Consider the following 25052-nt stretch of genomic DNA (forward strand, 5'->3'; position numbering starts at 1 on the left):
AACAAGGGGGGACTCCTTTCCCCATAAATCTGCAGTGTCCAGCTACCTAGGTACACTATATTTCACAGGATATGAAACCTTCTGAAAAGCTACTGATAGTCAAATCTGTCCTACAATTTCACACTGGTTTCCATGGAAAGTCAAATGTGGATGATGGCAGAAAACGATGTAGAAATGATAAAGTTACATATAGGAATTTACCCTTGATGGGTTTTCTATGGCCATAACAGAGCTGCATAACAAACACCCAAGGCCCCGTGGCTTTGAGGCTGTGGTACAGGTTTTGCTGGTGAGTCTCCAGGTTGGTGGTTTGGGTGGGCTCAGCTGGACACACCTGAATGTAGCTGGGTAACCTCTGGGACTGAATAGGATGGCCTCAGCCAGGACTCTGGGACCATCTCGCCCTCCTCCCCTGCACTCTTCTCCCAGCAGGCAAGCCTGGGCATGCTCTCTTGGCATTTTCAGAGGAATAGGAGACAACCAGAAACACACAAAGGTTACCCCCCCCCAGCTCTGCTTGTGCTCTTCTGCTAACATCTCATTTTTCCAAAGCAAGTCTCAGGTTCAGCAGATTGGAGGGTTGGAGAAGCAGGCTCAGTCAGTACAGCGGCAATGTCAGAGGCTGCATGACTGCAGGGAGGGGAAGGGGTGACCAATACCATGCCTCTACCACAACCTTAGGATTCTAACAACAATAGCAAATTCGAAATAAACCACATAACTCAGGTGTTTGAGAGGTCATTGCATTTAATACTCTAAAGCACTGAAGGAGAGGGAAAGGTTCCTTTCTATACCTAGCACAAGGTTCACGGCCAAGACCCCTCTAACACAAGACAGAACAATAAGAGAAAAACATGCCAATTTACGTAACCCAAACTTTGCATGATCTGGGAACCTTCATAATGAAATTAAGATCCAAAGATACAGAAAAGCCTGTGTATTTTTTATGTTAGGTGTTTTGAAGCAGTACAAGTGGATGAAGGATAAGGTCCTACGGTAGTGAACTGGGGCGGGGGGGGGGAATAGCAAGACCTGTTTGTTCAGAATCTCCCCTGTGTCTGTGCCTCTAGAGACCAGATGTTCCTGTCTTCCAGCACAGGGAAGGCACCTCTGGAAAGAGAATCCTCTCTCATGAAGAAAGGCAAGGGAGTGAGTTTTCTAGTTTCTGATGTTTTCTCAAATGCCAAGAAGCCATATTTGGGGAAAACCTATGGAGAACCCCATCAGTACTGACAAAAGAAAAAGATGCCGCCGGCAAGTGAACAGAACAAAGCAGATCTGGAGAAATCAAGAAGCTCCTCCAGTCGCCTGAGCAGGAGGGTGTTCTCCTCGATTCCTCAGACCTTTGTTCTTAGGAGCTAAGGGAAGAGGTTGTGTTTAGAAGAATTAACCTGAAGGAGTTAGAAAAGAAGAAGGAAAGCAGGATTAGTAATGTGACTTGTACACAATCCTTAAAGAAAGCCACAGAATCACCTTTGGCCTGTGGGTAAGAGGTGAAACCCTCCCCAAGGTCACTCAGCCATACGCTGAACCTGAGATTACAAACAAGGTCTTGAAATCAAATGTTCCTTCTGCCTAAAATAGTTTCCAGTTTCTCACTACCTCACTAAATCCTAACCCTTGTGAATCTCTTTAGTTTGAGATTTACTTATTTGGAGATGCCATCCTGAATTTACTAGGTAAGGATCACTCTTCTCTCAATGCCCCGGAACTCCTTTCAATACCAGTCACAAGGCTCCATTTGCTCATGAAATATTTGGTTGCTTATTGCTCCTACTGGACTTCTGATCCATAAGGAAGAGACCGTGTCCAGTTTTGTTCTGTTTTACCTTTAGACCCAGCCAAGCTGACTGGCTTTCAATACACACACAATGAATGAAGGAATAAATAAACAGCACTAATTAGGAAAGCGTATTTATTGGGAAGATATGATCGTATTAAGGATAATAAAACACACAGATGACCAAGACTGAGAAAATTCCTCATAATCAAGTTTTAGGTAATCTATATTTAAATGAAGAACCAATCTACAATACATGTTTTAGTATTCCTATGTTGCGTATTCAACACATGAATGTTTGAGAACACAGATACAACTCCGTTTCATGTTTTTATTAGTAAGAACCAGAGGAAATCAATGCAGAGACTTATCAAACAAATGCAGGTCCTCCCATAGGATAAGCCGCTTTTCTCCAGAATTTTCAATTAGAGGGGGATGAAAGGGAAGACGGAGGTAACACGCCGTTTCACAGTCAGCTGACGCAGAAACAAAGGCTTCACTGGGCACTCTGTGAGTGTCTAGTATTTTCTGGACACAATTTAGAAGCACCTGCATCATTCTGACCACTGATGTGCTGGAGTTGTGGCACTTTCTGCATAAGACAGGACTCACGTAGGGCCACCTTGCCTGCTAAGGAATGCATTTTCTTGTTGCAAGACAGAAATGTGAGGGCTTCTTTTCCTTATCCTGAAGGAATGCAGGATGGGTGTTTTCCACTTAAATTCATCACGTGAGGGGTAGTTGCTTCAGGAAGGAGATTTTAATGTCCAGCTGTGTGGGTACACACAATGACAGCTGTCCCGTGGCCCCCGGTAAGGCCTTAGCTACAGGGCCACGTAATCACCCATGGGCCATATTCAGCCTGGGGAAGTTCTTAGTCGTCACCTCTTTTAATCTCATTGACCCCGAGGGCTGGTTAAAGGCCAGTGCCATGGAACCAATACGGTGATGGAGCAGGCAAAGAAAGGATCCCACTGTTTGGGAAGGAGAACGGAGCGAAGCTGGCTGGGACACTCCACAGGCAAGGAGGCTGTGCGATGCGGGCTCTAAAGAATCCCCAGATTCCCCTGCAGACCGTGGAGAAGGACCTCGGAAGCAGGCCTTGTAGACAAAGGGCAAGAAGCAGAGCGCCAGAGCCTGAAGCTGCAGGTGCAGAGCTGCAATGTGCAGGTGCAGGAGGAAGGTGGGGAAGGTGGAGGGGAGCGGTGCCCACGGAGGAGAGGGAGGCCAAATCCCCGAAGGCGCTGGCCGGGGGCCTCCGTGAGGCTGATGTGCTTGGTAGCCAGTAAAATTTGAACTAGAGGCATAAAATTAGATAGTTTCCACTAACAGCAAAAGCCATTTACTACCAATAATGTGGAAGGCAGACTTGGAGAAGCTGCAAGGAGAAAGGTCAACGAGGACATCTTCAAATAGTCCAAAAGAGAGATGGTGAAGACAGGACGAGAGGCAGAGGTGCTAGGGTTGTTTGACAGTAGCGGGTTTTAAGTAAGAAGGACCCATAATATCCAGTGACCAGATGGAAATGAGAGATAGATAGGTCATTGGCAGAAGGGGAGGAGTTGGTGACTATGTTCATACTTTTGGTATGGCACAGTATAAAAGCAAGAGCAAGTCTAGGAATAAATAGTAATTTTGGTTTGAAATGCATTTTCCTATGGGCTGTCCTGTTAGTAATTAATATCAGGGAGTAAAAGAAAATATGCTTACACAGCTAAGGATGTGGGTCTGGATGAAGAATGAAAATGCCAATAGGCAGCCTTCAGATCCAGGTAGGGCTGGTGCAGACAGCACGGAAGGATGGCCCCACTGGATTGACGAGGAGGAAACCCACCCAGGACCAGCACCTAATGGTAAATAAAGGAAGAGGGGATCATGAAAGAACTGCAAAGTAGAGCTGAGCTCTAAAAGGGACCAGGGAGAGGATGATGGAGGGATTCTTATTGGAACAGGTAGTAGTCACCAGCGATGCCCCAGAAATTCAAAAGCTAGAAGACTTAGACACTAGAAGGTCTGTAGTACAGACGTTGTCACGCTGTTAGCTTTGGATCATCATTTGCAAAATGAAATTAGAGATGGCCTTAGGAATTAGAAGTCTGCCCTTCATATGGCCAATCCCTTTTGGATACATTGAATTAAGCATTCTGGGGACTGGACCCATTTCTTATCCATGCTTCTCGACCTAGCTGTACCTATCACACAACAAAAACCATTGAAAAGCACTGTATGACATTTTAGAAAGAAAATTGGTTGATAAATTAATGAATAAACTCCCAGGTGTTAGTAAACTTGATCTTCATTCTGATAATAATGTGCTTTTTAATTATCTAAAGTCAGTATGTAGATGAGTGGGTGGGGTGTGCACACATCTGAGAGAGAGGGTGAAAGGTTTCAGGTTTAGATCACCAATTCCTTCATTCTGAGTGAACTGCACCTGTATCTAGCAGGAGACCATACTTGTGCAGGTCTGAGCAAGTTGAATTTCCTTAGCTTCCTCTTTTAATAACTGCTCCAACCAATCTGTATTTTGCCATTCCAGGTCTACCTCTGTCCTTCATCAGCTTGAGCTGCATGTCCCGTTCTCCAGGTGCTGCTCTGGCAGAGTGTAAAAGAATCTGAACTTGTTGGTATTGATGCACTTTTTTATTTACCCAAAATAATAACAATTTTTCTTTCCATTCCCGTTATGTGGGATTTGTTTAAAAATACCTGTTTACATGATCATCAATCTTCTCAAGCTAGACAGAGACGAGGGTCAGCGTTTCTAGATGGGGTCAAGAAGTCTGAGCATTTCCCTCGACTTGTGGAAAGTTCGGATTTACTGAACTTACCAAGGACCCAGCCCAGGACTGCACAGAAAAATCAGATCACACAGTGGTCAGTTTTCGGACCCGTGGCTGCTCCACAAGGAAACACAAGGACAACTAGCGGTCCCTCAGAGGAAGGGACTCTGGTGAATGGCGTAATTCAGGTGTGTTGTCCCTGCGAGCGTTGGCATTAAGAGGGGGCCTAAGGGGTGGTCAGCCCTTGAGGGCTTCTCCCTCACAATGAATGAAAGCCGTGGGACAGCGGTTTCCTCACCCTTCCCCCTTCTGCCATGGGAGGTTGAGGCAAGAAGGTCCCACCTGACCTTGGACCTCCCCGTCCCGGGAACTTGGAGAGGTCAACTCCTCCTCTTTACACACTGCCCAGTCTCAGCTACCCTGTTAGGTCAGCACAAAGGAACTGAGAAATAAGGTTTGAACACACACCCCGACCAGAGTTATCACAGGCAGACAAGAGGAAGCGTGCCCACATGCATCTCTGAGGCTCACCAGCCAAACAGCACCTGTTACAGCTTAGACCTGGACGTTCCTCCAGCCGCTCCCAGATAAAGGATTGCTCCCTGGGGCAGCAGGATGGGGGGGGACCTTTCAAAGGTGGGGCCTAGTGAGAGGTCGCTAGATGGCTAGAGGTGTGCCCTTGAAGGAGCTTTTGGGACCCAAGTGACTTCCTTTCTTTTCTGCTGCCTAGCTGTGAGCTGAGTGGTTATGCGCCACTCCCTATTACTAGCTGTTAACATCTGTGACACTCACCAGAGAAATGAGCTCACCCAGTCACAGACTGGAACCTCCAAAACCAAGAGTCAAAGTAAACCTTTTCTCTTTATAATTTTCTCAGTTGTTTTGCTGTAGTGACAGAACACTGACAAAGACACCATCCTATCTCCAAACCCGGCCCAGGGCATGTTCAGAGAGTAAAGACCCCAGGATCCAATCCTACAACTGTACTGAGGCAAAATAAAGAGACAAATGGAGGACAGACACCAAGATGACCAAAAAGATGTGATGACCAACATGTGACAATTCAGGCAAGAGGTTGGTGATAAGAAATCAAGTAAGTAGCAAGAGTCCCTCCCAAGAGCATGACCCTGAGGAGACCTGAAGGTGTGCCAGTCAGTGAGCATCTGCTGCCCCTCGTGATAATACACTTATTAAGCACATATTTAGAAGATTGGGAGAAACTAATTTTCTATTAACAAAACCGTTTATTCTTCAAAATAAGTAAGCCATTACATACACTGAATACAAAGAAATGTTTTATTAGGAATTGCCATGGAGTATGGTTTTATGCAATAGACAAATATTTGAAAGATCTTTAAAATGTCTTAAAACAAATAATTAAAAAAATCACTTAGTCATGACAAACTGCAGTCAGGGCACCACTATTTGGTTTGGGATCCCACTTGATCCCAGCCACCAGTGAAGAGGCTGGTCTGGGACAGATGACTTTCCCACCTGCAGTCCTGACTTGTGTCTTGAAAATGCTTCTAACATGCTCAAGTCTGCATGGATGAAAATCTTGGCCCTGTTTCCATCGGAGGTCTGTGTGTACATTGATGGAGATTGTTTGAATTGCATTTCAATTGCTATATGAGGAGTCCCATGTGAAACTTAAGGTGTATTGGCCTCACCTTTGTTTATGAGTAACTCAGTGACACTTACCACCCATGGAAACCACTGTCCGGGCCAGCTCCCTGTCTGGCCTGAAACTTAAGCCAACTCAGCTCTCAAAGAGGTAGATCAAAGTTGGTCCCGAACATCCTCATGAGCAGTGTTTGGTGTTGGGGAAAGCTGTTGGTTGGTGTTTGCAGATACCCTAAGCTCACTCCCAAGAGTGAAGCCTCTGCACACTACTCTGCCCCCACTGCAGCCAGGACCCGCAACTGGCTTTAGCCAATATGATTTGGCAAAGGGGATGGGATGTCATTCCCCTCATTGAGTTCTGTGTCCAAGACCATCTAAGCAGATTGAGCAAGACTCCCCTGCTGGTTGAAGAGGCTCCCCGCCATGGGAGGATCACCTGGCAGATCATCCGGGATCTCCCTCTGTTGCCCAGGTTGGTCTTGAGTAGCCTCTAGGTCCCCAGACCTCCCCTCTGCCAACAGTTATAAAACCAGGACCCCAGTCCTGCAACTGCAGAGAAATGAATTCTACCAGCAACCTAGAAAGCTGAGAAGCAGATGACTCCTTAGGTAAACCCTAACTGGTACCTAGATTGTAGGCTTGTAAGAACCTCATGCAAAGACCTCAGAGAAGCTTGAGCAGACCTCCAACCTACAGAAATGGTGAGATAATAGATGTGTGCAGCTTCAAGCCCCTAAGTTTATAGACGTTTGTTATATAACATAAGAACTAGTACACCAGATAGCTGGTTCCAGCCACTATCAGCCCTCGATTCCTGGGTAGGACTCGAGAACCTTCTAGAACACAGAAAGACTAAGGTCTGGAAAAAAGGATAGAACATTTGGTAGGACACCAAGACAACGGTTTAGGCAAAAATGTACGTTGAGTATTTGGGGTGTCTGTGCCTGAGCTGTTAACAGACACCCAGACACCAGAGCTCAGCACGAGGGCTCAGCCATCCACGCAGCCGGCGTAGAGGTCATCAGGACAGAAGGGCTGACTTGCAAATGAGGTGTAGGTTATGAGAAGAAGACAGTAGCAATCCCTGAGAAGTGGGCAGGGTATTTCCTTACTTCCTTTTTGAGATGGGATCTCCTTCTGTTGCCCAGGTTGGTCTTCAGCACCAGGTTCAATCCTCCTGCCTCAGCCTCTGGGTAGCAAAGGCTACAGGTTTGCATCACCATGCCTAGCTATTCCATCACAGCTTTTTCAGAAAGGGAGCAAGAATAATCTCTAGTCCAAAATAATTTTGAATGCCTGACATCTTAGCAGCATCTATACATTCCTGTTACGAAGTATTGTTCCTGTTATTCATTCATCGTAAAACCATGGACTAAGATAATTATTGTATTAAATTTGTTAATAAGATCCCCAATTAGCTAGGGATAGGACTCAAAAAATAAAATTAGACATAGTAGAGATTAACCTTGACTATTTCATAAATTTAGTAACTTTCTTTTAAAACAAACAAATGTTATCTTTAGAATTAGAATTTTATTAAATCCTAGCTCCCATCTTTACTAACCTTTCTCATGTAGGCAAATTAATGAACTTCTGTATGCCTCAATCTAATCATTTGGGAGAAAAGAACAGCAGTAATAACTGCTGGGACCAAAGAAGTGGGAAAAAGGGCAAAGCATTTTTTTTCGGCAGCTCCCCCATAACACCAAGCATTGGCTGAAGTCTTACAAAAGCTCAACGGCACCATGAGTTTAAGAACTTGTCTTTGGGACTTGGCTGTGTGAATCAGAATCTCCTGGCTCAGGGGTTTCTTTGTTCTGTGACATTTTGCTAGTTACTTAACCTTCTCAGGATCCATTTACTCATCTAAAAAGACATGAAGGTGATACCTATCTTGCTGAGTTGTGCAGATATTAGATGAGACAATATCTGCAGAGGTAGATGGCCCCAGCCAGACAGCTCGGCTTCAGAGCTGGCTACATTTCTGCAGTTGAATGAGACAACTCCCCACGTACCCTTTCAAACTTATTTCCTTGCTCTTTATATTTCTAATTAGAACCGTGAATGGGTTATAATATCATTATACACACGACTCTGCTTCTGCAACCAGAATCTCTGGGGCAAAGCTCTTCAATAAATGTCTCCTGCTTTGAATAGAGGCCACCTTTGCAGATGGTGAAGGACGTATGGGGTGCAGGTCACGGCACTGTCTCTACAATGCTGCTTGGATGCAATGATATCCTCACAGGTGCAAATGTTCATTTCAGTGAATGAAAGAATATCTCTTAGGTTAATTTAAAACAAAAAACAGTGCCCCCATTGTTAGCTTTGGGACCTGCTTAATGTACGTCAATGACAAACACAGCTGACCCCATCAGGTACTAGGAATAATGGGCCTTCCCAGTCTGAAATGCCTCCATATTACTTCACAGAAAGCACATAGGAGTGACAAGATATACTCTAATTTAGATACCTACACCACAGAAGTGATATATGTAACATCGATGTAATTGCAACGTAGTAATCTAAAATGGATTAGAAAATTTTCATGGATGTTTAAATGCATATTAGGCCAAGATGGTATCTAAGAAAATGACCCATAAATTTCTTTGGAAGACTTGTGAAAAGCAAACTAACACCCGGTCAGCGGAAGCCCTACTTGCTTGCCAAGAGGTTGTTTAAAAATGATGTGTAAATCTCCTGACCTTCAGTGAATAGGACATCTAGCACATCCCTTCTGGGTGGACCTGGGAAAGCATCCTGCAATGTCCCTGAGCAAGGCACTCTCCTATCTCTTAAGGATCTGCACATAAGCATCAGTTGACAGGCAATTTTCTATGGAGTTCATTTTAGAGATTTCGAGATGCCCAGTCACCAACAGCTGAGTATTCAGTGTTATCTTTAATACTTTGATAACTGTTTACAACATGTCAGATACTACTCTAAGCCCTTTACAGATATCAACTAATTTAATCCTCATATAATTATCCTGTGGGGTAGCTATCATGATCTGCCTTTATTTCGAAGTAAGCTGGCCACAGGGAGATTAAATAACTTTTCTTAGGTTACATAGCTAATTAGCAGCAGAGCCCATATCAAAGCCAGAGTGTGCGGCTCCTGGCTCACACCCTTAACTGTTGGCAAACTTCACCCTCATCACACAATGTCACTGGATGGGAACAGAACAGAACTAACCCAGATTCTCAACCTCATCACTAAGTAGCTATATTTAAGCTTCATTATTTCTTCCTTTATACTTTAAGAATAATAATGACTATATTATTAGGTGGGGTACATTACATAGATACACCTAAAGTCTCCTTCACATAATAATACATAAGGATTATAAGAAATGTTAGATTATAATAGATATTCAACAAATATTATTTGAATTCAAATTTGCTTCCTTCAGATTTTTTATGAGGGTTTCTTATTAAGCTACAAATAAGTCACATGGATCTGTAATGCTTCTCTCAGTAATCCCATGAATATCTGAGCACAATTTAGCTGAGCAGGTAACGCTAACCAGGAACGAGGTCTCGGAGAGAAATTGAAAACAAAGACAAGTCTACTTGGGTGGACCTGTGTGCAAGGTCAATTTGAGGGCCCTGGGCCCTGGTGTAGAAGGCTGGTGACTGGGGGCTCTTTGGGCAGCCAGAGGTCACTGTGAGTTAAAGCTTGGAAGACAAAGGAGATGCCAAAGAGGGCGTGCAAAGGCCTGAAACCACCTGGCAGGCAGGAGCGTCTTCAGTATCTGTGGCTTAGACCACGGCTCAGGGCCACTCTTTGACCAGGAAATGCACAGACAAGATCACACCAACGGCTGGAAGGCTACAGAGACAGCCCTGGGGGCGCACAGCGCTGCAGCTCAGCCCCTGCACACTGCAGTGAAGACAGGTGTCTTCTCGGGACCTCAGCTCACACACGTTCCTTGTGAGACGCCACTGGAAAGGGACAGCCACAGGGCAGGTGCTTGCTTACCCATCGTGTTGAACCCAAAGAGAAAGAGTCCTTCCTTATGGCCATTCCACAGCAGGAAAGCAAAAGCCCTCCAGACATCCCCCACTCTGCCATCCGAGGGCAGTACATGCTACATGAACCCCAGGCCCCAGCTGCAAGGGAGGCGGGAAGAGTGAGATCTGGGGTGGGTCACGGCTATGGTGGGAACAGGAATGAGCAGGAGAAGAGAGGACAGGAGGCCTGGGACTGTGTGAGCTGAGCCAGCCAAGAAGTCCAGGTGGACAGGAGACCATTCCCCTCCCAGAACTAGGAACGTGGGGTCTGGAGTCACCAGGGAACTTGCACAGGTCCCCACAACTAGCAAGTGGCGAGGTCAGAACTGGCACTGAAGCTCGCCACCTGGGTCCAGGTGCTTAGCTCTAGGCTGGCTCTTTCTCTGAATTAGTCCTTCTAGCTGTTCTCTCTCCAGCATTCTGCAAATTTCTCTGATGGACATGATCATCATTTACCATTACACGTTTATATTGTGTTGTCACTTACTTAAGGTCTGCCTGGCCGATTGCCTAGTAATGTCTTTGAGAATTGAAACACTGTTTGAGTTTGTGGAATGCTGGATATGCATATTTTAAAAATCAGGTTTCCAACAAGAAAGCAAAGCACTGAATATATATATATATATATATCTCTCTTAGGATGAAATGTGATTGGAGAATTGTGATTAGCTGCTCTTTCTTGTGCATGGCCTTTTTTTTTTTTTTTTTTTTTTTTTTTTTTTTTTTTTTTTTACCTGTTTCACTAATTCTACAAGATTCAAGTGTTTCCTGTATGCAGGAAAGCTGCTGGAAACCAGAGGCTCTCTGGTCTGTTGGAGCTTAGAGTCTAGAAGCTGATGAATAGACATGAACTGATGGATGGATGGATTATAATAATCTACTCACGGGTCTATTTTCTGCAACAAACTGAAATATGTTTTAGGTGAAAACTGTGCCTTACTTGACTTGGCATTTCCAGAAACCAGCAGGTGACAGTGCACAGTGGAAACACAAGCTGTTTGGCCATCGGTGGGTGAGAGGAGGAGGGAAGGAAGGAAGCAGGTGGAAAGGGGAGAGACGCAGGATGAAGTTTAAAAGTTTAAAAATCGTGCTTTCAAAGAAAACACTACCAATTCATCCATTAAAGTCAGACTTTCAGAAATCAAAGCTTCAGAAAAAGTGATCTATTTCCATCAAGTTAGCAGAGAAATGACCTCCTTTCACCAGAGAGCAAACATGTATGGTTTACACTTTAAGCTTAGTGTCAGGAAACCAGTATTTCATTCCCGGCTTTACTCTGGAATGATCTCACACGGAGGAGTCACACCACATTCATATGCTTGGCTTTTTTCCTCTAATAAACAGCAATCATCCTTCCTAGTCATGGATGCACAGAATTAATCGAAACATGCAGCTTTAGATGAAAATGCTCATTTCTCTAAAAGCCCAACTAGCATATTCATCTTCCCATAAGGGACATGGTCCAGTATTTACACAGGGCCAACACAGAAGGGAGTGTGACAGAGTGACTCTTGTAAGAAGCAGAATTTCAAGCCCTCCCCAACAACCGGGGGATATGGCTTCAGATGAATCTGCGACCCTGTGACCTAAGGAAGAGAGAGCCCTCCGTCATTTCCCAGACTCAACCTCCTACCTCAGGAAAAGTGGGACCCTGGCCAAGCCACCCACACCAGCCACAAAGTGGTTGTTTTCTCCAATCCACTGAAATATAATTATAAACTCAACCATAACATTTTCTCAACTTTGCCCTTAAACACCAACGTGGTATTTTTAAAATTACTCTGCACTCTGTATTCACGACATTTCTAATAACATCTTCTTCCATACTGAAAGTGCAGTGCTAATTTAGAACCACTTCCTCATCCTGTGCAGGAATCCCAAGCGCTGGCTGCCACGGAGGGACAAACCGCTCAAGCAAGTAGTACAGGAAGTCACAAAAGGTCCCTGAGTCCACTCACTCACCTACCCAGGTACATAGCCAGTCCATCCAAGGCAAAAGGTCTTGGCAGAATCTGATTGATATCAACTACATTGACACATTCAAATAGCCGACATTTGTGAAGTATCTGCAAGGCCCCCACTAAGCGTTTTTTAGATCACCTCATTTAATCCAGAACAATCTTATAAATCGGGTCCAACCTGTGTTCTCCATTTTATTAAGGAAGGACAGGCTGTATTGTGGAATTAACCTGGACTCGGGCTAACTTAACCAGAAGTTGGATGACTCAAAGAATCTCTAGTAAAATTTAAATAATTAGGCTAGAGGTGGGTGAAGCAGAGCCCAGAAGCCTCCACAGGAAGGGTGCTGACACCAGTTCCAGAAGGCTCTGCCAGCCTGTGCCCAGCGCCAACGCGGTGTCAGGAAGATCCTCGACACTGTACCTCATGTCCCTCATGTCATTCTTCAAACATCAGAGTCTGGGCAGGAGCTGTGCTCACGTGAAGCGTCTCTACAGTGTTGCCAGGAGTGAGGAGAAAGGCCCATCTGTTCCACCCCTCGCACCCCGACTTGGCATCTGCCCTGGGAAGCAGAGCCGTCCCCCTGTCTGGCAGGGATACACGCTAACACCTGAACCACAGACACCACCATGGGTCCTATGCACACAACGCCATGTTTTCCTACGTCTGCAGACCCTGTACAAACTGCAGTGGATAAATTTAGGCACAGTAATCAATGAACAACCATAACTTATAACAGAAGAGAACCATTATAACAACATACAGGAATAAAAGTCATTCAAAACATGAATTGTTTACTTCTGGAATTTTCTGTGCAACATTTCCAGACCACGGCAGTCTACCATCACTGAAGCAGTAGGAAGCAAAACCCGCCATAAGCAAGGGTTACTCTGCAGCCTCCTGTCCTAGAAATAATCCTCATATCTCCTCCCGTTAGAAGACAATTCGAGCATCTAAAAAGCCACCTCACGGCCCCAGGTATTCACAGGTGATCCCAGGGTCGTGCTCTGCTTCTTGGCTCCACAGACATGAGCTTCTCCCCCACCCTTCCTGCGCCCCTCCCCGCCCACTGCTGGATTCACAGGACAGAATGTCTCCCTCAAAGACTGTGGGAGTGTGGCTAACGCCAGAAGTGACACTGTAGCCACCAAACACTTGTTTGTACTCTACGTTGCTCTCCCAGCAGATTAGCTGAGGTTTATAACTCTGCCCTCACTCTTTCTAGATCTTTCCTATTCTTCAGTCAAACGGGAACTTCTGAGGAATAAATTATAATATTGCTTCCCCCTGCTCGGTCCCAGATTGGTGAATTACTTGTGACCCAAATGAATGATCCTCTAGCAAACCAATCACTCATTTTTTAAATATTTTATGATCCACATGGTAAAGATTTATTATTTACTGCTGGAACGTATAAATGTCAACATGAGATGATGCTGTCATGCAGTATCATCAATAATGGATTCATTTTCTTTAGTGATATTTTTGTGCTATTGATTGTAAAAGGGTTTGATCTGAAGGGTCTTAAGGTTTTTGGTTTTTTCCTCCCATGAAAAATGAAAGTAAGCAAAGGTTTAACATGAAAAAAAAATACTTTTAAAATATATTCATGCTGGAGTGTACCCTGAGATCTTAATGAAATGAACTGGGTGTCAGCAGCAAAAAATAGTCCGAAGGATGAATCTGCAGCTCATACCTGAAGACTCCTTCCAAATAATTCCTGCAGTTAGCAATCAGCAATGAAATGCAAAACGAAAACCACCAAGGCTCACAGGCATCCTCACCTCTCTCTCCCAGCATGACTCAGCAAAGTGAATCCACATGGAAAGTCAGGCCCTAGCAGGAAATGGCATCATATAATAAGAAAGAGGCCTTCTGCGCTCAGTGCTTTGAAATAAAGGGGCATCATAAAAGTAAGACATTTTGACCAGGGGAGAGAACAAAACATTTCAGAGCTATTAATACCAAAATCAATTCCTGCCAGAGTTTGGATCTCAAATGTCTCCCAAAGGCCCACAGGTTAAAGGCTTGGTCCCCCACCCGACCCCAAAACAATATTGGGAAGAGGAGGACCCTACAAGGGAGGTCTGATCACTAGGGAGGTTCCTTGAAGCAGGCCTGGGGATCCCCGATCACTTTTTCTTCCTGTCTTTTTGTTCCTGGCCATAGGTAAATAGTTTTTCTCTGCCATGCACTCCTACCATGATAGGCTGTCTGGCCACAGGCCCAAAGTAACAGAGCCAGTCAGCCATAGACTGAAACCTCCAAAATTAGAAGCCAAAATAAACCTTTTCTCATTTTAAGTTGATTTATCTCAGGTATTTGTTACAGTAACAGAAAGTTGGCTAACATAGTCACATTTATGATTAGATATTTCACTGTGGCAAAAGGCTGATTTCAATCAGCCAGCATTTACCTATGGTGTAGGTCTTACCTCATTTTAACTTTATTATCTTTTTTTTTTTTTTTAACAGAGAGCAAGTAGTAAATTTAAATTTAACAAGCAGAAGTTCTTTTCACTTATTCAGTAAAGTGGTAAATGTTATGGAGCAAAAACACCTAGGTGAAAGCCCCAGGCTAATCCACGGGAGGTTTCTAACAGTTTCCGCTTTCAGAGCACAGATAGGTGATTAATGGCAATATGTGAATGATTATTTAAGGAGTCAACCTGCAATGGTAGAAGGAAGGTTCAGATGAAGTCCTAAGGAAGTCAGAGGAGCACAAGATTCTGAGCAGGGTTTTCATTTCAATTTTTAAATTAAAGCCAAACTCCATCCTGCCTTGTGAACTGATAGTTGCTCTCCTCCGGAAACAGTCTGGATCTGGGTTATGCATTAACTTGCAACTGTAAAGCGTCAGCAATGATCAATCTGGGAAGATGGAAAATCACATAAATTCTAAGAGTCTTAAAAACAACTCTCAGGGGTGACATCTTCTCCTACAAACCCTCTATTATAACTTCACACCACCACTTTATGGCATGTAAATCTTAGGAACTAGAAGAGAAAGTTGTAAATTGCGCTATCCCATAAGATCCCCAGGTGTCCTTGGGCAGACCTTTCTATGTCTCAGTTTCTCCTCTGAAACAGAAGGGGGTTAAGCTTAGAATCTCAGCCATCATTCCCCGGTCTAATATCCTGAGATCCTAAGACTTTTCACATGGGCCATTTTTCATGTGACCAATTTTCATTCCCCGAATAAACGTCAGGTTTCCTGTTCCACAGAGAAGGGCTCCACACAAGTAATTGGATCCCCACGGAACAGCAATGCCTTATGTACGTCCCACCCCTCATAAGTAGTCTGCTGCGAGCCTTTGTGGATCCTATGCAAAGTCATGAAAGAACTGAAATCTCCTTATTTGCCCCAAACAATATTTCACTCTTATTAAAGATACAGAGATTATGCTCATTCGCAAGCTGTTGACACAGGATACAGAACCTAACTTTAAAAACACGCCAAGTCTTGATGAAAACAATATTTGTTTAAGAGGACTGCATGGGTATCAGGATAGCAGGTCAGCCAAATGCATTTTAATAACAGAAATTCTAAAGTGAACTGACGTCATCCATCCATCTCCAACCGACCTCCACACCAACTGCAAAGTCTGCATGAGTATTTTTTGCAATCTTTGCTATTGATGGCACTTTGATATGGAAATCACAGAAAGGGCCAACACCCGTGTTGAGTGGGTGATGTGCCACAAAGCCGGGAGTGGCCCAGGCTCTGCAAGTGGCCATCTGAGTGGACACTCCCTTCTTCTTGGGGTCATTTGTTATGTGGCATCGCTGCTCTCTCACACGGTACGTGACTCGAGGAGGGATCCAGGCCTGGTTTGCTCCTCCTCAAACAGCAGGTGTCTGATAGATCAATATTCCCTGAAGGGTTCACTGGACATAGAACCATCTAGGTGAAAGAGAAGGCATGAATCCCCCTGGGAGAGCCCAGCTGTGTCACAATTCTCATGAACCTGACCCAGAGGACTTGAGGACTTGACTCTTTGGGTTGTCTTTGAGATATTTTGTTGTCTTCAAAATGAGTATTCTATGTTCTGTCACATGTTCAGCAGCTCTGCATGTGAGACACTGAAGACCCACAGGTGTGGGTTACTCCTTCTCGTTAACTCCAAGTGGGAGACTGACATGAGCAAGGAGAGCTCTGGATGCTAGCAATCCCAGAGAACCCCACTGTAGATACTGCTTTTCTAAACAAGCAACTTAAAGAATGGAATGCCCTGTTTCCTCTGTTCTCCTTCTAATGACACAGAAAACATTCCTTCACTTGAAAGAAGTATGAAACAAATTTATCTTTAATTTATAGCTTAATGAAAAAATTCAAAACTGTGTCAATACCTAGCAAAAGCATTGCTTGATGATTTGGCATGACAGCAATGACATTTTGAATCACATTTTGAACTTTTGTGTAATTTAGAAAGAAAGAAAAACATGGCAAAACTGCAAATGTTCCTCCCAATTCAGTTTATGTATCAGCAAGAACACATCTGAAAATCTTGTCATTTCCACCAAGAATATAAGCACCATGTATTCACTCTGTGATTCCTGTGCATCACAATGAAGTTTCCCTTCTTCCTCTGAATCAGTCAGCTCATCCGCTGTCCCAGGGTTTCCAGCCGATAGTTTCATGGAGAACTGCTTTTTCATTTCTCTCAGGTCTTGAGATGATCAGATCACTGGTTGAGAAGGTCATTAGTAGTGAAGCTAGAGAGTCAGACTCCATAATCAACTGAGTAATGAATCCTCCTCACTTTATCTGTGTAATGAGAAAAGAAGAGACATACCCTTGGGAGCATTTAAACAATCCAAGAAGAATAAGATAATAAGCTTTTCTCTTTCCCACATATGGGTCCCAAAAGTAACTTGAGAGACGGAAACCTGCCGAAGAACTTAATCCGAAGAAGGTAAAGAAGAACCACATTGTGAAGTGCCTGACAATTTAAACAGGTGAAGGGTGCAGATCTAGGAAGATGGCTCTTCTCTTGGGCACAATGCTGTCTCAGACCGGAAAAGAGGGCATTTAAACTATTTTCAAAATAAAATGGATATTTTCCCATTTTAAGGGGACACTTCTTTTAACATCTCTGCTTTCTTCTGTACCACTTTTGATTAAGCTAACCTTGCTCAAGTCTTAAAACTGTATATATCTAAAATAGATATGACAAAGGACTCTTCACTGTCTGTTAATCTTGGGCAGGGATAAAAATGACACAAAGAAAAGGTACAAACAGTTGCAAAGCCACAAGGAGTGCCAGAGTGCAGGGGACATGGATTTCTGCAGCTTGATAGCAGGCTGTGAAGGACCCAAGTCGTGTTTTTTGATTAACGATGTTCATAAAATGTCCACCAAATCAACAAATAAATAAGAAAAAAAATTCACAGCTAGGTATGACTCAAAAAATTTTAAGAAAATTATAATGAAAAGAGAATTGTGAAACTTTGCAGGGATTGAGACTAGATGGTCACCTACAAAGGACAAAATCAGATTGAAATCAAGTTTTCAAAGCAACCCCGAATTACAAACCCAGGAGAAATTAATAAATCCACAACTTTGAGGGACAGAAAACCTTCAAGTCTGGAATTGCATAGAAATTAAATATCATTTTAATAATGGGGTAAAATTAGTTTCCAGGGCCACAGATGATTCAGCGTTTCTGAAAACAAAGACAATATTATGACTATTGTGACTCATGTGAAAAATATTTAGTAAGTAACTCATGGCCCTTTTGTTTATCTTCTTTGGGAGAACATCTGTTGAAGCCCTTCCTCCATTTTTACCTTTATTTATTTATTTATTTATTTTTTGCTATCAAGTTGTACGAGTTGCTTATGTATTTCTGACATCAACCCTTTCTGATACCATGAAATATACATTTGGTCTTGTTCCTTCAAATCCTTGGACTCTCCATAGTGACAGGTGTCTCTAGTATGCTCATGAGTTGACCAGAGCTGGCAACCCCTGGGGAACTGGTTCCACCCACCTCTAGGAGAGGAGAAGGTCTGAAGATTGATGGCCAAGGATTTAATCAACCGTGCGTCTGCAATGACCCGTCAACAAAAATCCAAAAGGACAGTTTGGAGAGAACTTCCCAGGGCAGAACGTAGACAGTCCTGGAGGGTGGTAGGCCTGGGGAGGCCACAGAGCTCCTCTTCTCTCCCACCATCCTTTGCCCTGTGCGTGTCTTCACCTGTGTGCTTTGTGATGTCCTTTATAAGAAGCTGGAGAATCTGGGCTTGAGTTCTATGAGCTGCTCAAGCAACTTGATCAAACCTGAGAAGGGGTTGGGAAGTTGAGGCATCCCCAGCCACCATCAGTCAACCTGGTTTATGGAGGGCACCTGTGGGGACTCTTGGGGACTGAGCCCTCAACTGTGGGACCTGACACCATCTCCAGGTAGACAGTGTCAGAGCTGACTTGGATTAGCAGACCCCTGGGGGTGTCCCTTGTAGCATGATGACTTCCTTGCCTGTGGGGAGAAGTCTCTGTGCCCTTGGGATAAAGTTTGTGTTGATGGCTGTGGGTGAAAACAGAGAAAGACAGGCAGTTCCCTTTTTCGGACACTCAACCCCTTTTCAGATGCATGGTTTGCAAAGAGTTTCTCCATTCTGCAGGCTGCCTTTTCATTTTGTTGACTGTGTATTTTTTTGGTTTGATTGAATAGTCCCACTGGTTTATTTTGGTTTTGTTTCCTGTGTTTGAAGACAAGCAAATGGTCCAATGGTTTATGAAAAGGTACCCAACCTCTCTAATCATCAGAGAAATACAAACTAAAACCGGTGAGGCATCTGTCCCCACACACTAGTGAGGATGAATGGCTATGGTCAAAATAAAAAGATAAGAAGTGGCATTGAGTATGGGGGGAAGGAAGCCCCTGTTAGTGGGAATGTACATCACTGGGCCAATGTGAAATACGGTATACAGATTTCTCAAAAAATCAAAAGTGGAACTACCATACCACCCAGCAATCCCACTTCTGGGTAAACAAACAAATGAAATAATTTTTTTTTCATAGTGATGCCAATGAGCTGCCTGTATTTCCACGATCATTAATTACAGCATTATTCACAATAGCCAACATATGGAAACAACCTCATCTCCACCAGTGGATGAACAGATAAAGACAATGTGTTAGATATATAGTGGAATATTATTCAGTCTTTAAAAAGAGACAATCCTGTCATTTGCAACAGTAGAGATGGTCGTGGAGGACATTATGCTATGTGAAATAAGCCAAGCACAGAAAGATAAATACTGCATGATCCTCCTTACATTGGAACCCAAAGGGTTGCACTCACAGAAACAGAGAAGGGTGGTTGCAAGGGGTGAGGGAAACAGGAGATGTTGACCAAAGGGTACAGAATTTCAGCTATAGTGTGAATAAATTCAGCCATAATAAGATCTAATGTACAACTTGATGATTTAATTAATAAAAAAAGGTATTTGCTAAGAGAGTGCATGTTAAATATTCTCTCTACCAAAAATAACAAGGTAATTGTGTAAGGTGATGGGTATGTAAATCAGCTTGATGGTTGTAAACTGTTTCACATATCAAAATATCATGTTGCACACCTTAAATGTTTACGATTTTCTTTTGTCAATTGATGCTTCACTAAAGCTGGAGGGGAAAGTAGAAACCACGGACTGAGAAAAAAACATTTTATATTTCTTTTTCCATTTTTAATTTGTGTGTATAAAGTGGTTTTTTGTTCTTGTTTTTTTCAGGGCTGGGGATTGAACCCAGAGCCTGTGTGTGCTTGGCAGATGGTGTACTACTCAGCTATACCCCAGCCCCAAGGAAACTATTTTAACAACTTTAAAATGTACAGACTTAGTGTAGTTGTCAAAAAAGCAAGGGAAGGCAGGCAAAGGTAAATTGGAAATCCATGAATAAATCCTAGAAATAAGAACATGGAGAGTGAGGGGAAGGGGATGAGGAAAGTGTGGAAGGTAGGGGTTTTCTGGGAAGGGGTGGATGACTGAGGCCAAGTGCTGAGAAAGCACTTTGGCGAGTTGTATGCAAACCCTAGGGGATGAGGCAGAGGATACATAACTTACTTCCTTTTTTCTTTCTATTAAGAGAAGGAAAAGTTTATCTGGGTCTCACAGTTTCAGAGTTCTTGGTTCACAGATGGCAGAATCCATATTCTGGGCCTGAGGCGATGCACATCATGGCAGAAGGGCATGGATGAGGAAGGCCACTCAGGACGTGACAGCCAGGAAGTAGCGCCACTTACCAGGGGCAAAACGTAAACCCAGAGGCAAGGCGCCAGGGACTGACCTCCTCCAGCCACACCCTAGCTGCCTTCAGTTATTAACCAATCCACTGATTAGATTACAACTCTCATGATCTCTCTATTTTATTTCACCTCTGAATGTTCTCGCATTATTTCACACATAAGCTTTTGGGGTCACCACATATCCAAACCATCCCCACACCTTTAAAAAAATTTTTAAAGTTTTGAAAATTTGTTCTAATTAGTTATACATGACCGAATATGTAACTTTCAAAATAATATTAAATCCATCCAGTGGAATGTAGGGAATGAAGGCAAAAAGAAATAATAAAGAAGCATTTAAAAGAAAACACTAAGTAAAATGTGGAAAATAAAATCTAATCTAAGAGTAATTTAGGAAATAATGTGTTATGCCCTTGAAAAACAGATTTCCAGATTTAATGAAAACAAGATGATACAAAAGAAAACAAAGAATAACAGTAAGAGCCACAACAGCCACTCACACATAGAGCAGAAGGACTTCTGCCTTGTTGACCTTATTATCCCAGTAGCAGTGAACATCACAAGCAACTGTGAATGTCAATATGTTTAGGATCCTTGTAAAACTTAGGTGTTTCCAAAAATGCCAAGTTTCAGCTTTGTTAATCATCTTGATTTAGTCCTTTCAGAATGTATGCAAATATCAAAACATCATGTTGTATTCCACAATGTACAACGTTTATATCAATTGAAAAGCAAGTGAACATCAAATATTGCACTAAAAATAAAAAAAAAGAAGAAATGGTAGGAGCACTAATCACTGAAGAAATGCTGCCGTTCATTAGAGATTTCCACGCTTCTCTTGGATATGCACCAACTCCAGCTGGAAGATGCACCAGAATTGGGTGAAAGCGGGTCCTTGTTGGAAGGGGAACCGGTAAAGAGCATCCAAGTGTGAGCCAATGTATTGCTTACTCTTCTATGTGTCTCAGAATTGTGTCCCATGCACACATGAGACTAATCGAATCAAGACTGTAGGCAGTGAGATGAATTAAAATATCTGAAATGTGATATCATCCATTTAATTTATATCCAAGTTTATAAGCAGCTGAGAAGAAAATCAGTGATATGAATTGTAGCCTGCTCAGAATACACTGTTCTCAGAAGGAGACAAAGTGATATCATCATTTAGATCAAACCCAAGTGCCAAATCCAGCTTCCAGCCTGTGTTTTCAAATGATCTTTTATAGGAACACAGCAGTACTTACTGATTCATGTCCTCTCTGAGGCTGCCACATGAGCACAGCGCAGCCACAGAGACCTTACAGCCGGAGAGCCTGAAAGACTGACCACATGGTCCCTGGAGAGTTCACTGGCCTCTGACTTGGAGGCTGGGAGGAGAGAGTGGAGGAGTCCACCTACAAGAACTGCAAGCTCACACCGCTCTTCTGTGGAGAGAGCATACTGGCAGGAAATGTCACCAGCAGACAGCAGCTGGGGACAGATGGTGACAATATGGCTGCTCTTTCTTTCTCTCCTACATTTTTAAATTTGGGGAGAGATGTGGTTGCAGTACATTGGTATTACTTTTATTTTCATCTGATGACATTAATTTTCAGAATTGTGAAACCATGACAACCACGAGATCACAAAAAGGCAATATGAAAACTTCAAAAAGTGTGAAGTAGAATTTGGTTTTGAGATCTAGAAGAATCTTTGTAAAGCAGGATGAGCTTGTCTCTACAAGACCAGTCATTTAAATGCCATGAGAAGAATGGAAAATTAACATAACCTGTGAGAGACTGGGATGGTCACTAACCTACAGAACTATCAGCTACCTCACATTGACATAGAATGCGTAGATTCTGTCTCATTGGAGCACAAGCAAAGAATATGGATAAACTTACTCCTTTTCACCGAGAGAGAAAGAGGGTTGAGAGACAAGCAACTTTCCCAGGGTCGAAGAAATTTGAAATGTCTCCAGTAGAGACAGCCCAATTTTTGTTGACATCTTTATTTTGATTGCTGACAACATTGCTTCTCTTTAGAAATAAACACGGGCTTATTGGCTTTCTCTGATGGTGACTATAACCTTAAAGACTTGCTTTAAAAAGTATGAAAATGTTTCTCCTGAGTGACTTGCTAAAATAATACTGAGTTAAATGATTTTATGTTCCCCTTTGTGTATCAGTATTTTCAATTAAGCTCAGTAATTATGAACTTGGTTTGTTCTGGATGTGACATTTGTTCCTGAATTCCTTTGAAGCAATCACTTTTCAAATAAAAAGATTATCAATTACTCCCTTAAAAATTAAATAATATCCATGTGGGCCATGAATAAAAGAAACTCCGGGGAAAATGATCATTGTTGCTACAGATCTCTCTTGGTTTCCTGTTGAGATAATGTTTTATTTAACTACTTGCCATTTTATAAGATTGCTGAAATATGATTTTAAAAAAATGTCATTTTCCAGTGGGACAAACCAGCCTGGGTTTTAGTCCTCAACTCCTCAGGTGAGCTGAAAGATCTGTGAGGACACATGTTGACTGTGGGATGCCCCGCTTCTCGAGTTCTAGAGAGCAGTGTGGCACTGCTGGTCCTCCTGTGACAGAGAATCCCTTTATTTGACCCTTGAAGTTCACAAGCATGGTGAGAGCTGTGCTGGTTGAGTCTTCCAGTATCAGTAAGAAAGTTAGATTATCTTGTGGTGACTTTTTTTTTTTTTGTCATACAAAAATAAAAGGCTAACCTGTATTTCATTGTAAAGAATCTCTGTCCATTTTCTTCTTTATTATTTATTTCTAAAAGCAAACCTAGAAGACTGGGTCACCCTCCACAAACATCACAGATCCTTAAATGGCCGGAGCACTGATGGCCAGACCCTCGGGGACTCTGTGCATGCAGCCATCACCTCCCCCTTCATTAGAGAAATGTCTTTGAAATCTGGTGTTTAATCTCTAGACTTTACAATCCATCTGTTTTCTGCATCTGACTGTATATTTGTATCACATTATAACTTTAAAATTACTTAAGATGGAGTTTAATTGCAGCTCAAGGAGGATACTACTCGGGTATCCAGCCACTCTGAGCAATCAGTGACCACTTTGCATTGGACCTGGAGGTTAAAGGAACGCTGTGTTGGGAGCAAGGACTAATGCAATTAAACTCTGCTCTTCAGCAAGGAATGTGGCTCTAGTCGTGGTCTGACATCGTGGCCTGCTCTTGTCCACTCCCCCCACTGTAACGAAGCTCTAGACCCTCAATCTCCCAGGTCCCCACCACGCCCAGCTCTCCACCTTCCGCGCCTGCAATGCCTCGACCTGACATGCTGCCCATACCTCCTGCTCCCAGCCACAGGTTCAGACCTGAGCCGATTCTCATCCTTTCCCTGGAGTCTCCTCTATCTTTCTGTGAAGTACCTCCTGGGCATTCATGAAAATGATCAAGAAACCCCCCTGATGGAGATGAGCTGCTTACAACGGATGCTCTGCATTCTCCTGTGACACCTTCTCCCCGCTGGTAACTATTTGGATTGCACTTATCTGAAGACATGTTTGCCCCATGCCGTCTGCACCCCTGGAGGGTGGTCCAGGTCTGGGGCTGAAATGTGGGATCTCCATGGTAACAGGGAAAGAAGGAGCAAGGGAAACCCACGATTAGGCATCACTCCTTGGGACTGTAACATCCCTTAGGTTAAGAGTAGAAAAAGGCTTCAGCCCTGCAGCTCATGGACTGCACCGATAATTCAAGCTAAGAAAGTGGGCAGCCACACACTGCTGGCAGGGGCCGAATTTTCTCAGCCTTTCCTGGGACAAGGACGACGAATCCATTCTACCAGGGGAACAAAAGAGATAAGCGTGCACACAGTACCTCTCTTGTCTTCCATTTTGAATTAGGTCATCCCCCCAGCACAACTGGAGGCAGTTAACGGGCTCCCGGTGTGACTTGGCAGCCCGGGGTGCTGAATAACGTCTAGACTCCTTGCACTTTCTGTACGGCGTATCGCAATTCAACAAAGAACTCAACAAATGCACAGCAGTCCATACCACCCCACTGGAGTTTTCATGAGAAATCCGAACCTCAAATGAAAGTGACATCATTGCTGCTTTGCCTAGAGGTTCACAGAGAGCCAACATGATGTCAATTGGCTTTTTCTTAAAATAGCTATTGATATAGTAGCATGAAAACAAGATTCATCTGGAGTCCAATCTGATTTGTCCAGTTCTGATTTGTTGGAACATGATTCTGGGGACACTTGTTTCTAGATTTGGTGTTGCTATTTGGTGGTTTTTATACAGGTTATCTGGCTATTCCAAAAAGATTCAAGTTCAGACTTAACTGATAACAGGGAGCTCTCTCTACGTATAGATGAGGAAACCAAGACGTGGTACATGAGAGTCCTGATCCACATGGCTCTTTTGATAGTCAGCCCTAGGCTGAGGGCTCTGACAAATCTTTTTTTAAAATTTTAAGATCATATGTAACCATAATCTTTCACTTAGACTTAGTCTATTACAATTCTGACCTTAAATAAATAGTAAAACTCATTTATAATGTTTGTAATTTTTATACTAACGTCACTTTTTGTAAAGAATAAACACAGTTTCCTTCTCATATGTAATATTTTAAAAGTGACATGGATTTTTCTCTTGCATATTCTCTAGAGGC

This window comes from Spermophilus citellus (genome assembly GCF_964194105.1).
Source record: "Spermophilus citellus genome assembly, chromosome: 5".
NCBI classification, from domain to species: Eukaryota; Metazoa; Chordata; class Mammalia; order Rodentia; family Sciuridae; genus Spermophilus; species Spermophilus citellus.